Below are 13,378 nucleotides of genomic sequence, written 5' to 3' on the forward strand. Positions count from 1 at the left end.
TGTCTAAAATATGACCCCAAAAAAGATGAAAGAATCAGATAGCTTTACAGCAAAGCAAAACTATACAAAATTTTGAATGCCATCACTACTTATTACCATTTTCCTGAGTTTTATAAGGCAGCAGTGGGTGAGGAATTGCTGTTGCACATGCCCCTGAGTCCTGATTTTACTAAACTCCAGAGATTTACTGTATACACATCTTAAATATTTACTTGACAAGCAATTTGTGGTGCACTCGTATTCTGCTCAGGATTAATTCCATGAAGTCTCCAATTTAACAGAAAATTCAGCTTGGTGAATTGGGTGATTGCATCTGTCTTTTCTATTCTAGGTGTTTTGAAGACATCAAGGGCAAGAGATGGAAGCATGTCTTGAAGAGTAAGAATGACATGACAACAGATATGTTAAAAAGAGGAATGTTAAGATGTGTCATTTGGTAAGTTCATTTTAGGACAATAGGGAGAAAGGACCAAGAGAGTGGGCACTGATTCAGCCATAAGGCCCAGAAGACGTGAGTTGCTTCTGGGGATGTAAAGCTGCAGGTCAATAGATCCAAGGACAAATACTGAATCATCACTTAGCCAGGCAAAGCAGATAAGCCACATTTGAAGCAGGAACTCTACTATTAGCTGGTAGTTGCAGATATGTCTGATGTTCACATCAAGGCTGGAGGAAATCAGTTTTGTAGAAGACTGTGGTCTTGAATATTACACTGTTTCCCTTCCCTTTAGGATGTTTCCAAATGGATCGTCCTTGAGTTGCCTCTACAGCTTGTGCAACAAGAAGAAACTAATTAGGAGTGTGACCAGACCTGATAGAACTCTGTAAACTCTGTACGTCTCCTCTGTTAGTGCCTGTAAACAACACCTATAAATATGTCAGCACACATGAGTGTCCTGCGTGAGCACAAGCCTGTGACTGCTGTGTTAGCAATTACATTTTCATTTTGATTTAATTAATTTTGTTTTAAATTGTGTTGTATCTTTTATTGTCTTGTCCAGAGTTATCAGTGATGAGGAAATCACATTCCCCGTGCCACAAGGATCCTTCTGTTCAAAGCAGTAGCAAACATCTCAGAAACCTGCCAGTACAGTATTATGCTGCTCTTCAGATGGTGTGAATTATCACAGCTGAACTGGAATAAATAACACTGGGCTGCTTACTCAGGGATCCATTCTTAATGACTGTTGGACACCCTCTGGCAAATCCAGCACAGCTGTTTAAACATTAAAGGGCCAGAACAAGTGTATCCCCTCGGTGTACCCAGGTACTCTCTGGCATCTTCTCACAACGTATTCCCATTAGCAGGGTGCAAGCAGGTGCCAGCTAAAGGCTGGGTACAAATACAACCAGAGTACAGTTACAGCACAGCCAGCTTCTGTGGGATCCGTGCAGATGCTTCTCTGTGATCTGTCAAAAGCCCTCACTAGAAAAAGAATCAGTGGCCAGTGGCCTGTAGCTCTTTCAACTAGACCTTACTTGGTTTCTCTTTGCAATACATGATGTTTGCTGGTGATGTGGGTACCTGATTTTGGAGGCAGCATGTCCATATAATAACAATAATAATGGGTTTGGAACATGAACTATATTACATTTGCCTGTGTTTCCTGTTGGGGCTCTAATAAGCTACAGCATGGCCTACCTGTCACTTCTTAGGTCAAGAACTAAACCAGAGACAGATATGTCAAATGTCCTGGCCTCAGATCTCTTGACCTGTAGCATTACATCCCCAGATGCAACTCCCAGCTTCTGGACCACAGCTGAAATAAAGTACTCTGTGGGTGCAGGGATACTCTGCTCTGCTTTGGTTACTGCTGCTACACACACCCTTCTCCCTTTCTTTCTCAAGTAATTTGCTGAGCTTCAGGTTGCTGTAAATTATGCCCTGAGGCTAGAGCAGCCCACACTTGGTCCATATCACCCAGTGTCCTGCCAGGAAGTCTGACAGTAGAGTTTTGCATACACATTCAAGTGCCCATCACATGCATTTCATCTCAGACAACCTATGTAAGCTGAGCACAATATGGCCCACCTCAGAGCCAGAGATGTACCATGAAACAGACATACCATGCCTTACACTTAGCTAAATATTTTGAATGGTTTCTTAAGAGATTTTTCTTGCCTTGAGTTTACTGACATGTGGTTAAACAGAATATAAAATTTATTTGTCACTATATAACTTACTCCAGAAATCTTCATTTTTTTGCAAGATAATCCTCACTAAGCTTTCATAAACACTGTCATTTAAACCTGTAAACTGCCCTTCAAACATGTGCTTAACATTGGGACAGTTTCATCAAAACAAAATAAAAAAATTTCAGTTTTAGCATGAGTGACTTGCCAAGAACTATGGAAACCAAACAATCCACAAGCGAGAGTGCTCACTTAAGATACCTTCAGCTTACTTATCTGATGGGCCACTGCTTCATTGCTTTGGAAAGATCCTCTGAGATGAGTATGACCATCTCCTCCTTTCCTTGCTTTCCTGGTTTTTCATGGGAGCAGAAAATGTCACCCATCTTAGGTGACTTCTGGCCAGTCTCTGAATATGAATGTTACATTATGAATTACTAAAAAAAACATGGCTAGAATTGTCTTCCCATGTCTTAGGGAAATTTCTGTTCCCTGTAAGGAGTCTCAGCACCTACAGATGGTCTTTTTAAATGATACCTAAAACACCAAAGACTTAACACTATTTCTGGCTCATATCTTTGAGGATAAGACCCCTGTCTTAGTTCTAGACACTGCACTGCTGATTCTGTTACTGGCTTAGGATGAAAACAAGCTACTTTAAAGTACTTCAAATTGATTATTAGGTAATTTTATATGGAATGTTCGTGGGTGGATGAGCATACAGCAACAAGGGTGTTAGAGCTTCTAACTCATTGATTTGATGTTCATGTTTTGTTCCAGGAATGTTAAATCACGGAAAGAAAAAAAAAAAAGGTGTTGTTGCCATTTATGTTTGTCTGTACATTTCTCCTCTTTATACTGAACAGACTACTCAAAATGTTAGGAGGTGACTAGTGATTTTCAGATATTCCATGAGATCTAAGGAAACCATGCTAGCTGAAAGATGGCAAGGCTTTACATTCCGATGGTTCAGTCATGGAAACAAAACTTAGAGTTCTAAGATGAGTCAATTAGCTAGGCATGCTTAGTTTTCTTTGGTAATTGTAGACTTGTTTTCCCCAATAAGGTCAAATGTTAAGGCTTGTTTGGTTTTGTGGCCGTGCTCTTTAGTGTATTTGAAATCCATTACCATGCATGAAGCATTTGTGCTGGAAATGGGTCAACTGAAGGCTGTTTGTAAAGTTAAATGCCCCCAGCATTTCCTCTTTTTGTTGAGTTTAGGCAGTTACAACATCCCTTTGGGCTTCAGGAGTTCCATTTGCAGGTCTGAGGTGTTTTGGTGCTTGTACCTAAATATCTTAGGGTAGGATTCCTCCTTCTGAGAAAGAGAGCATATGACACATGTGAAAGTTCCATCTCATATAATAAATAATAAGCACTCCATTAAAATCACTGACCGCTAAGAGCCATTTGCTACTCCATCATCTTCCTGCTCCAGATCCAGGTATGGAAGTGAGTTTAGAGCCACTTGTTGGCACAGCTCATCCCCATTGCAGCCCCACTTTCATGAGGGGTTTTTCACAGAGTGCCTGTGGAAGGCAAGAGCGATCCCTGGACATGAACTTGCAGTGTGGGACACAGTACGGAGGGAGCATCACCAAGAACATCCACTCACCTCCCACGAGCACAAGGACAAGGTGCATGAGTAGGGATTTTGCTCAGTGCTGGGCCTTGTGCAGGAGCATATTTTGGAAAAGGAGTTTGCATCGTTGCAGGAGGGTTGGAATATATGACCGTTAAAAGATCCCTTCCAACTCAAACATGATTTTATGAACAGGACCTCCTCAGACCTGAAGCATTTGAGTGGAAAGCCATCATCTTGAGATAACCCTTCCCATTCGTTATGATCAAGGCAAATCAAGTCAAAATTAAAAGGCATCCTTTGACAGAAATTTTTGACTAATCAGAAGGAATTTTGACAAGAAGCCAAAATTCCCTGTTTGAATGGAACATTACTGCATTCCCTGATTCTGTTAATGCTCAAACATTCCCCAGCCTGAACAGCTGCCCTTCTGGCACCTAGCTGTTCTGCTCAGGATCTAACAAAGCAGTATCCTTCAGGAACACTATGTCCAGAGTGATCATACACTTTGTACAATCCAGTCGTAAGGGCTTCATCCTGAACACGTGAGCATGAGGAGGAGGAGATGGTGCTGCCCATTTCTTCTATGCTCAGCTACCAACACTGCAGTGGTGGCAGTCTCTGCCACCAAGAGGTGCCAGGGAAGATGCAGTCACCATCCTCTAGTGCAGCACCAGCTCCCTCCTCATCAGCTAGGGCCTACACAGCAAGGGAGGTGATGTCCCTCAGGTCCCTGGGTGAACGGGCACCTCCATTAATTACACTTACTTCCCAGGAGGCTGCTCCAAGCTCCTCTGCTCTGGCCAGGCCAGCTGCAGGCACTCACTTGGTGAAACAAGGCCAGGAGAGAAGAAAGAGGGAAAGATAAACCAAGCTGCAAGACAGAGCAAGCCAGGGAGAGCATGGCATTGTAACCAGGCTGTTAGGCTGTTTGGGCATAGGAAGGCAGCTCTTGTATTTCAGACCTCTTAGGTATGTCTCTGCTTTGCAAAAACAGTCTGGGTGCCAGAACAGAAGAAAATGTTGAAACAATGCATCTTTGCAAAACAGAAGTCATGTTTTCATCTGGACACCACAGTTTTGCTCCACCAAAAAATCAAGTGGGTGGTTCAGAAAGCATTTTTGACGGCTAGAGATTTAAATTGTATTTCTCTCTTTGTTTATTCCCACACCTATAATGATCAGTGATGTTTTTCTTATTTACAGTGTTTCAGAGCAAGAGCTCACACATCTAATGCTGATTAATTCTGCTGGACTGAGCAACTGGCTCCCCTGTGGATATCCTGTTTTCCTGTGAATCATCAGTCCTTCTTGAGACATCTTCCAACTCAGATCAAAGGTCCCAAATGTATTAGATATGAAGACATCATACAGCTCTAACAGATTAGAAAAGACACACACAAAGAAATGTGTCCCGGCTTCTTCTTCCTGTCCTGCTGAAAACTGGCACAGTCTTCACAATCCTAAGCTCTTGTCATAAAAAGTAGAAAGACAAAAAGAAAAATGGAGAGAGACTTTGGGAATGTAGTTTACCCAAAGATTTCTGCAAATTGCCCTTTCTAGGTATTTACACTTTTGTACTTACTTAGTTCTCCCTTGAAGTTGGGAACTTCTCAGGCTAGATTCTCATCTGATGGAAAATGACATCCATGAGCTTCAGCAAGATCTGCACCAACTGTGTCAGCAGAGGACTTGGGACTATTCCTTTAGGCACTGAGCCTTGCCTACAAACACAAAAATTAAAGGAACATGAACACCTGTGGTCTGTTTTTTTCAAGTTTATGTAGGCTGCTGCATCCTCCATGGTTTTATTCAATTTTCTATATAGCTACATGAACAACTGAAAGGGTCCTGTACCAGTGAAATGCCAGAACCTGAGGTCATGAGGTCAAACTAGATTATCTTAATAGTATCTTCTCCTCTTGCAATCTTTGCACACAGGTTTTATCTGATAAAGGAGTCTAAGTCTTTATTTCAGCAACGTTTGATCTTGAAGATTACACAAATAATTAGTCTTTTAAGCTTCTGAGCTTTTTTTTAAAATAGAATTTTAAACTCTCCTTTTAATGGATACCTTTTAATCCTTATGTTTAGGTGTAAGAGCCATGCTTGATCTAAGAAGACAGACAATGTGTTTGGATAGTCAGAAGGCCATTTTTATGGGACTGTTTGAACAATGCATCGTGTTTTTTTCCAGAAGCTCTTCCTCCAATCAGTGGAAAGAGCTGACTGAGGGACCAGAGGACAGTCTTTTGCTGTCGTTAAGCTCATATAAAAGAAGATAGAATGTGCTGCTCTTACATCTTAGAGTGGACTCTGCCAGGCTTTTTTTTTTACCCTAAACTTCTAACTCTTCTTATACCCTTCTGCACTGGAGGGGAAAAGAAACCCTTTTAACCTTATGCACTGTGAATACTCACTTGAAGGCAGTGGAGGAAAGAATACCCAGCAGGAATACACTCTGCAAACACTCAGCAAAGTCATTAGATCTGCATATTTTTAATCAATGAGGTCTTGGCAAAATAAAGGGTGGTGGTTTTTATCCAGACTGGTTTTTGTCCAAGTCCCTGGGTGGGGTTCAGCTGTTTATGTTTTCTTTGAGGAAAAATGTCCTCAAGGTCTGGTGCTGAGTTGTTCTTTGCCTCCAAAAAAAACCCCACTGTGGGAGTATCAGCATATGGCAGGGTTGTGAGAGGCATGTGAACTGAGCCCAGAGTTTGCCCCTTGATGCAGCTCAGGCATCCATCAGGGCCACTGCAACCACCCAAAGGAGGTGGGACTGGATTTAAAGGAACTAGGACCAAATGACATGAAAAATACTAACTTAGAAACAGAAACAGAAACCTCACTGCCCATTCCTGAGGACAAATAGATAATCTCTTTTATTTTCAGTATCAGTGGAATTTCTGTTGTTTTCATTACCTTCTCCTTTTAATTGCACCCATGTATGCAATACACATGTACTTAGAAATGCACTGAAAATAGTGATGGATGACATCGTTTTACAACATTTGAAAGAGGGGGGCAATTGTTGGTATGTCCAATCTGGGAAGCAGTAGGAATACCACAGCATGTGCTTGAGACTTTGCTAAGCATGTAGGACATTAAACCAGCTACTTCAACCTCCCCCAGATTCCTCCCTGTCAGTCCATCTGGGGCAGTGATGAGGGAGGTAGAAACTGCTGGCTTTTTACCCAGTGCTACTTTGTTCCCCAAAAGGGTTCAGACTCTTACCTCCTCCTGCTAGGTACCATTTACTGAGCACACCTTGTGTTCTGTATGTGCACAGTAACGCAGTTTTGTCAGGCCCATCAAATTATGCAATGCCTTGGATTGGAAGGGACTTTAAAAGCCATCTCATTCCAACCCATGTGCAGGGTTGCCCCTCTTGTGGAATACTGACTAGACAATAAAGCTATCAGAATGATGATGATGCCAAACCATTCACTTCCCAGGGGAGAAGTGGAGCTGGAGGTTGTGTGTGCCTCACTAGCAATTATCTTGTGACTTTCTGGCACAGCATAAAAAAGAGAGCTGTCTGAGAAGGGGTTGGAGTTTGGTGCTTGGGAAGGTGATGTGAAATACTTTTCAAATATTTGTTTGGGGCAGAAAATTAAGACAAAGAAGACAAAGCCTGGCCTCAGCATTGACACAAGCAGTCTCCTACCACTTTTGGGAAGGCCAAGATTTCGCTCATGGATTTTTAATGCTGGCAGAGACAGTATCTTACAACAGAGCGTGAGCATTTCTGGCACTGTGGGGATTGCTGTTAATGACACCGGAAAGTGATTTTTTTCTATTTTTTTCTTTTAAGCTGGCATTGCTCCTTCAAGCAAATTAAAGTCTGATACATTCACATTTCTATGTGTCATTAACCCAGACACCTACTACAGGGCCTAAAGCTTGTGGCTGCTGGAGAGATTAAATCCTACTAATGCGCTTTTCCTTACACACTGAGGGAATCTGGAGTCTCTCCTTTTGAAGCTGACTTGCTATTTTGACTAATTGCTTCTGGTAACAGTTAATAGCCTTTTGCAAAGGCACTTCATCTGCTGACAGCAGATTGATGTAAGGAAGGGACACAGTTCACATTTCCAAAGGGAGCATTGGGAAACCCATTACCAGCTTCATTAATCTGTTAATAATAAAATTAAAGTACAAATAAAATGTGACAAATTGAGTTCTGTTGTGAAAGTCACTTTAACAGGAGGCTCTGAATAAAGGTCAAAACAGACTCTGATTTCTGCTGTGTTCTAATAGTAGAATCAGAGGAGAGCATTGTAGAAACACTGTAATTAATCTGGCAATACTATAATTGTCCCCAAATGAGTTTGAGGAGTGATTTTTTTTTTCTTTTTTCTTGAGAACATTTACAAAACCTAGAACATAAAGCTCTGTCACACAACATTTAAGTGATAATCCAATTTCACAGGAAGATTTCAACAATGTAGGTATGGTAGATAGGCTTACCCTCACTGCCTGCCTTCTTGTGGCTGCTACATCAGTCAAAACTCAAGTTTACCCAGCACAAGGGCAAAAGAGATAGGAAAAGCCATGCAGGTGTAGATCTTCTAACAGCTTTCAAAGAAATGAGCCTGACATTGGAAACAAGCTTCACCAGAGTAAACCAGCCAGATCAGACATCCCTTTTCTGACAAGGATGGCATTGACTTGCCAAACCTGTTTAAAATTGAAATGGATTTACTTCCAGGGTTATCCCCCAAACCTACTGGTATTCTCTGCAACAACCTTCCTAGCCACAATCTAGGTTAGCAGGATATCTTAATCTAGACTCTATTCTTAAATAATCCTCCTGCTAAGACCTTCAGCTAACACTGCAGAAAAGAACCTGCTAAGAATGAGACTGATTCATCTCTCCAAGGTACAGTGTGAATGAGTCCTGTAGAAAAAGATCAAATTTATCAAATTATCCTTCCTATTACTGTTGAGCAATTGCACCAAGAGCAGTCAGTCACAGAGCATAATTTAGAGACACAGCTGCTGTGAATGGAGAGCTTCCTGCAGCCTGGCAGAGCAGCCTCTGCTGGGAGCACCTGAACCAAAGGCATGCTATTAAAGAACCCAGCCAGGCAAGCAAATACATAAACATGTTAATGCGAAGTGTTTGAGGAGAATGGCTCATTAAGTCAGGCAGAATAACAATACAGAAAACTAATAGCTCTATTTTAATAATTGGCAGGAGGAAAGGGAGAAAGTTGTCCTATTGCTCTATGCAAGCCAAAAGGAGTCTGTAGAGCCTCCTCTTCTCCAGTCATTTCAGGGATAATCACTGAAGAGACCAGATTTCCAGTTTGAGAAGCCCCATATGGAGTCAGCTATGTCAGGAATGATGTAAGGGGAGGGGGAGGATAAAGAATAAGGGAAGAAGAACAAGGAATCATTATTACCTGGTCTCCTACAAGATGTGAAAAACTAGGTGAGGAATTTCCCCAAAGTTGATGGGTTGAGGGTCTGGGTAAGGCAAGAAGCCTGAAGCAGAATCCCATCAGTGTGAAAACACTCAGAGTTTGGAAATGGGATATAAACTGGGCTTAGCAGCCAGAAATTTGTGTGGGTTATAGAGGAGCTCTTAAGCAGAGAGGCAGATGATGGAAGGGAGAGAGGGCAGCAAGAAAGCTGCTGGCTCTGGATGGATGAATTTTTCATTAGCATAGTGGTCTCACAGAGGAAGCAGGACAGAGGCTCACATGAGCATATTTTTCTGCCACAATGTATAGCAAGCATTATTCTTATGTTCAGATTGACTCTAGCTGCTTGCTTTACACTCAGTCACACATTTAATATCTATTTGTGGTAAACATCAAGTCAGACCTCTAATTCTTGTGGCAGTGATTTGAGCACTAGAAGTGGAGCAGTCCAGTCCAGTTTGGGTTCACAGAGAGCTAAGTTGTCTGTGCATGGGGGAAGATGGGCAGCTTCTTTGATATGTGTAACTAACCTGATTTGAGTTTTCTTTCTCAAGGACTCTCTCCTGCTAAGAGTACTATTTCCTACCTCCTTGCTCCCATTTCCAATCAGTTTTCCTATACTTTTGAAGTGGCTCTTTCTCAGACAATGTTTGTATAAGGCAAGGAAGACAAGCTCTGGTATCTGTCTTTCCACTTTCTTTTCTCTCTTCTGTTCAGCATAAATTTGTGCATTCTTGACCCAGTGTAAGCCTGAGGGATATGGCCACAACAACTGTAAAACAACACCTCCAGGTCTTTTTGATGCCCACCAAATTCCTGAGTCTTCCTCGAAGTGTTTGCTGACCACATCTGCTGCACCACAAGGAAGGCAACTTTGTATTGCTACTAGTTATGTATGGGAACCTGCAACTGCCTGCTGTAAAAGCAATCATGCCTCAGGCTTTCCTTTCTGTATAATATATGTTTCTCTCATAATTGCTTTCATTTTTTCCTTTCCCAAGAGTTCTGCCTTGTAAGAAATTAGAGAGAACAACCCTATGAAAAGAACTAATATAAAATGTGGAAGACCTAATGCCTGAAAGCCCAAACACAGCTCTGGTAGTCCAGTCAGAACATTATAACTCTGGGATCAGCATTTGCTCTAAGTCACTCCAACTCTGTAATTTAATTCTGCAAAGGCACTATTATTATGGCAAAAACATGGCCTTGCTGGCCAAGCACCAAGAGCCTCAGCTGAGGTAAACATCTACGTGTCTGTTGTGCCAGGGTCGTCGGTAGGAACAACCATCACAAAAATTGCCATACAGTCTAAATGACTGCTGTCTCTTCTTCAAGAGGCTCTCTTTAAGCTCCTCGGGGCTTCTCACACTAAAATAAAATGGTAGGTGATAGAAAATAAAGCAGCTTGTAGCAACAAAATAGTAGCCTGCTCATGGAAGTAGAGAGAAGTTTAAGTGATGGTAGCTTGGAAAACCAAGCTATTACATCTCAAACAAGGGTTTTATTTTTTTTTTTTTTTGCCTTTTTTGTTCTTGTTTTTGTTTTTTGGGTTTTTTTTGGGTTTTGTTTTTTTTTTTTTGTGGTTTTTTTGGGGGGAGGTGTTTTTTGAGGGAGGAGCAGAGGAAAAAATTTTTCAATCTGGCAAAGAATAAAGAAGCAGGAAAGACCTAAAACTATAAGCTTAAGTGAGACATGAGAGTTGTTACAAAGAAGGAAATGAGGATATAGTCAATATGAGAAGAGTTTAATATGGTATGTTCCCCATTCCTTTCAGTCTTATGTCAACTTTCTCCATGGCTCAATCACCACTTCTGAGATGACACAGAATTTATTGAATGAGCCTCTTTGGCTCCAATTAAAAAAAAGATAGAGTGGAGAGTCCTAATGTTCCCCATGGCCGTAAAATTTATAGACATATGAATTTATGGGAAGGGAGTTTGCTTTTAAGATCCCAGTGTCTGGCTGGTTGCCTGGTGTGAGAGAAGGACAAATCTACCTGCAGGGATATGTGCTGGACACTGAGCCATGCCTGCCCTCCAGGCACTCAGTGTCACCAATATCCTCAGCTTAGAGCTGGATCCAACTGAATATTTTCAACACATTTTCTAGGGGAGAGTTTCTATCTTAAAGTCCAAGCCTGAAACCTGCCATGATTTATGTGATTGACCCACTGCAAGCAGTGTAATCGACTGGGGGAATGGTTACTACATCAATCACAAATCATAAAGTCAGGTGTGTATGAAGACCAAGGGGCAACTCACCGCTACTAAACTAAAATTCTGCAGAGTTGAGTGTGTGTTTGAAGTTTCAGGGCCCAGAAGGTTCAGAACAAGTATAGGTGAGAAAATATTGTGCTGTTTTGCAGGCCTGGGCACTGTGGTCTCTTAATCGGTTTAAGGACATAGATTGTACCTTGGCTGTGGAGGCATGAGGAAAGATCTATAATCAGAAAAGATACTGATAACTGCTGGATAGGTTTCCTCTTCCTTCTGGAACATGGCATGTCCCAGGCTTGGCAGGAGCCCCAGTCAAGCTCCCCAGGCAGCAACACCAAGTTCTCAGCTGGGGCATGGGGACAGTCCTGCAAGGAAGGTACTGCCAGTGGCAGGCAGAGCCCTGAAATGCCTGTGTCCTTGTGCTTGGAAGAAAGAAAGTGTCATCAGTCAGGAGTGTAGCCAGAGGATGGAAGAAAGGTAGGGCTGCATGGGTCAAGAGCCTGGGGATTAGCAATGCTGGATGTTTCAGAGCAGAGGAAATAAAGCCCTCACATGTTCAGGGAGATAACATCATGACTTGTCTCCTCTTTGCAAGCAAGTTCACACCAGGGATAGATGTGTGTATTTATCTGTAGGTCTCTGCCTCAGCTGTCTCCCTCTAAGGAGAAAGAAAACCAGTAAGGCCACCAAGTTAGCAGGTGCTTTGGCAGCCCAACCAGCAGGAAGCACACAGTTGGGATACAATTATCCTTCATCAGGACCATGAGACTGCAACCAGTGGGATTCACTTTGCCCCTCCCTCCCCTCTGCTCTTACACTTGCAAATTTTAATTTCATTTTAGCTGTAAGAGTCTCTTTGCTCCTGACATTTCCTCATGTCTTTCCCAAGTAAACCAATGTTTATGGCATTAAATATATTTGCTGTGTATTGGTATTAAGCAATTGCTTTTAAAAGATAATCTTCCCCTTTCTGTTATTACCCCTTTATTTCCACTGTTATTTTTCTTGGTGAGTTATATGTAGAAGAAATTACTGCTATTATGTCTTGAGGTTTCCCTGAGGAATCTTGTCAAAATGAACAGTCCTTTTACTAAGCTTTCCTATATAGATTGAGCAGAAATAAAACGAAATAATTAAATGGCTCCTGAAAGAATCCAGTGCCTAAAACCCTGGGGAAAAATAATGGTTCCATCTACACCACTGTGAAAGCCTTTACTGAAGCGCAGTGTTTATGTTCTGCAGAGGGTCTTATGGCGTCATCCCCACCACCAGCAGCTCTGAGTGCTTTCCAGGCATGCAGTTAAGTGATGTGACTAAAAAGTGTCACCTGTTTGTTCTCACAGCCTCTTCCCATTGGGAGAAACCCGTGTGGTTGAGAGCCTTGTTTTGGAAGTATATTACTTCTGTTTGAGTCATAATTTTATTATTGTTTTTAGTATATTTGTTATAATCTGTAGCCATTAAGTTTAGTGGCACTCAGGGAGTTAGTGTGTGTCCTGGCTGCCTGTTCTCCTGAGTGCTATGTTCTTCAGTAAGAGATTAAGAAAAAAAAATTAGCATTAGGGAAGTTTTTCTCAAGTTAGAAATAAGAGGCTGAATTTCACACCAGTGATACACTTAATTTGTGCCTACAAATCGGCATGATGAATAATGTCGGCTTATTTTGCTGTGCAAAAAATATCCTGCATCCATGCAAAGTTATTGCCACAGCCCCAAGCATGGTTGTGGCATGAAAACCCTGAAGTGCCTTTGTCTTTTTTTACAAGGCCTGTGAGGTTTCCTTGACTTTGGAATTTGTCCTTCTGATTGGATTGAACAGCCCAAAGCTGTTCAGTTTTCTGGCTCATCTGTTCCCCCCGCTACTTCTCAGAGAGTGAGAATTAATGGGCTCAGTCCTGCAAGACACTGATCTTTCTGGCACCAGTTCAACAAACCACTTACGTAAGGGTTTAAAATTTAACTGCCCAGAAGCTGCTGAGGTTAATGGTACTGTACCAGGGACTGCAGTGGGATCATCT

The 13,378-nt window shown here is 41.9% G+C and overlaps 1 protein-coding gene and 1 long non-coding RNA gene across 7 annotated transcripts in view; one reads left to right on the forward strand and one right to left on the reverse strand.

The window, feature by feature from the left end:
- The window catches only part of HIVEP1 (HIVEP zinc finger 1), a 128,905-nt gene extending 121,014 nt beyond the window's left edge, over positions 1-7,891 (forward strand). Inside the window, exons 10-11 of one of the 3 annotated variants that reach the window (XR_012053897.1) lie at positions 332-1,267; positions 4,922-7,891. The gene's annotated coding sequence lies outside the window, so the exon portion shown is untranslated. Of the gene's footprint in view, positions 1-331; positions 3,508-4,921 lie in introns of those variants that run through there. The other 2 variants (XR_012053896.1, XR_012053898.1) reach the window with 2 other exon arrangements.
- The window catches only part of LOC121469481 (uncharacterized), a 52,133-nt gene that overhangs the window by 17,713 nt on the left and 21,042 nt on the right, over positions 1-13,378 (reverse strand). For all 4 annotated transcript variants that reach the window (XR_012053899.1, XR_005979569.2, XR_012053901.1 and 1 more), the window contains exon 2: positions 5,301-5,439. This is a non-coding gene — a long non-coding RNA (uncharacterized lncRNA). The remainder of the gene's footprint in view (positions 1-5,300; positions 5,440-13,378) is intronic.

This window comes from Taeniopygia guttata, chromosome 2 (genome assembly GCF_048771995.1).
Source record: "Taeniopygia guttata chromosome 2, bTaeGut7.mat, whole genome shotgun sequence".
Classification (NCBI taxonomy): Eukaryota; Metazoa; Chordata; class Aves; order Passeriformes; family Estrildidae; genus Taeniopygia; species Taeniopygia guttata.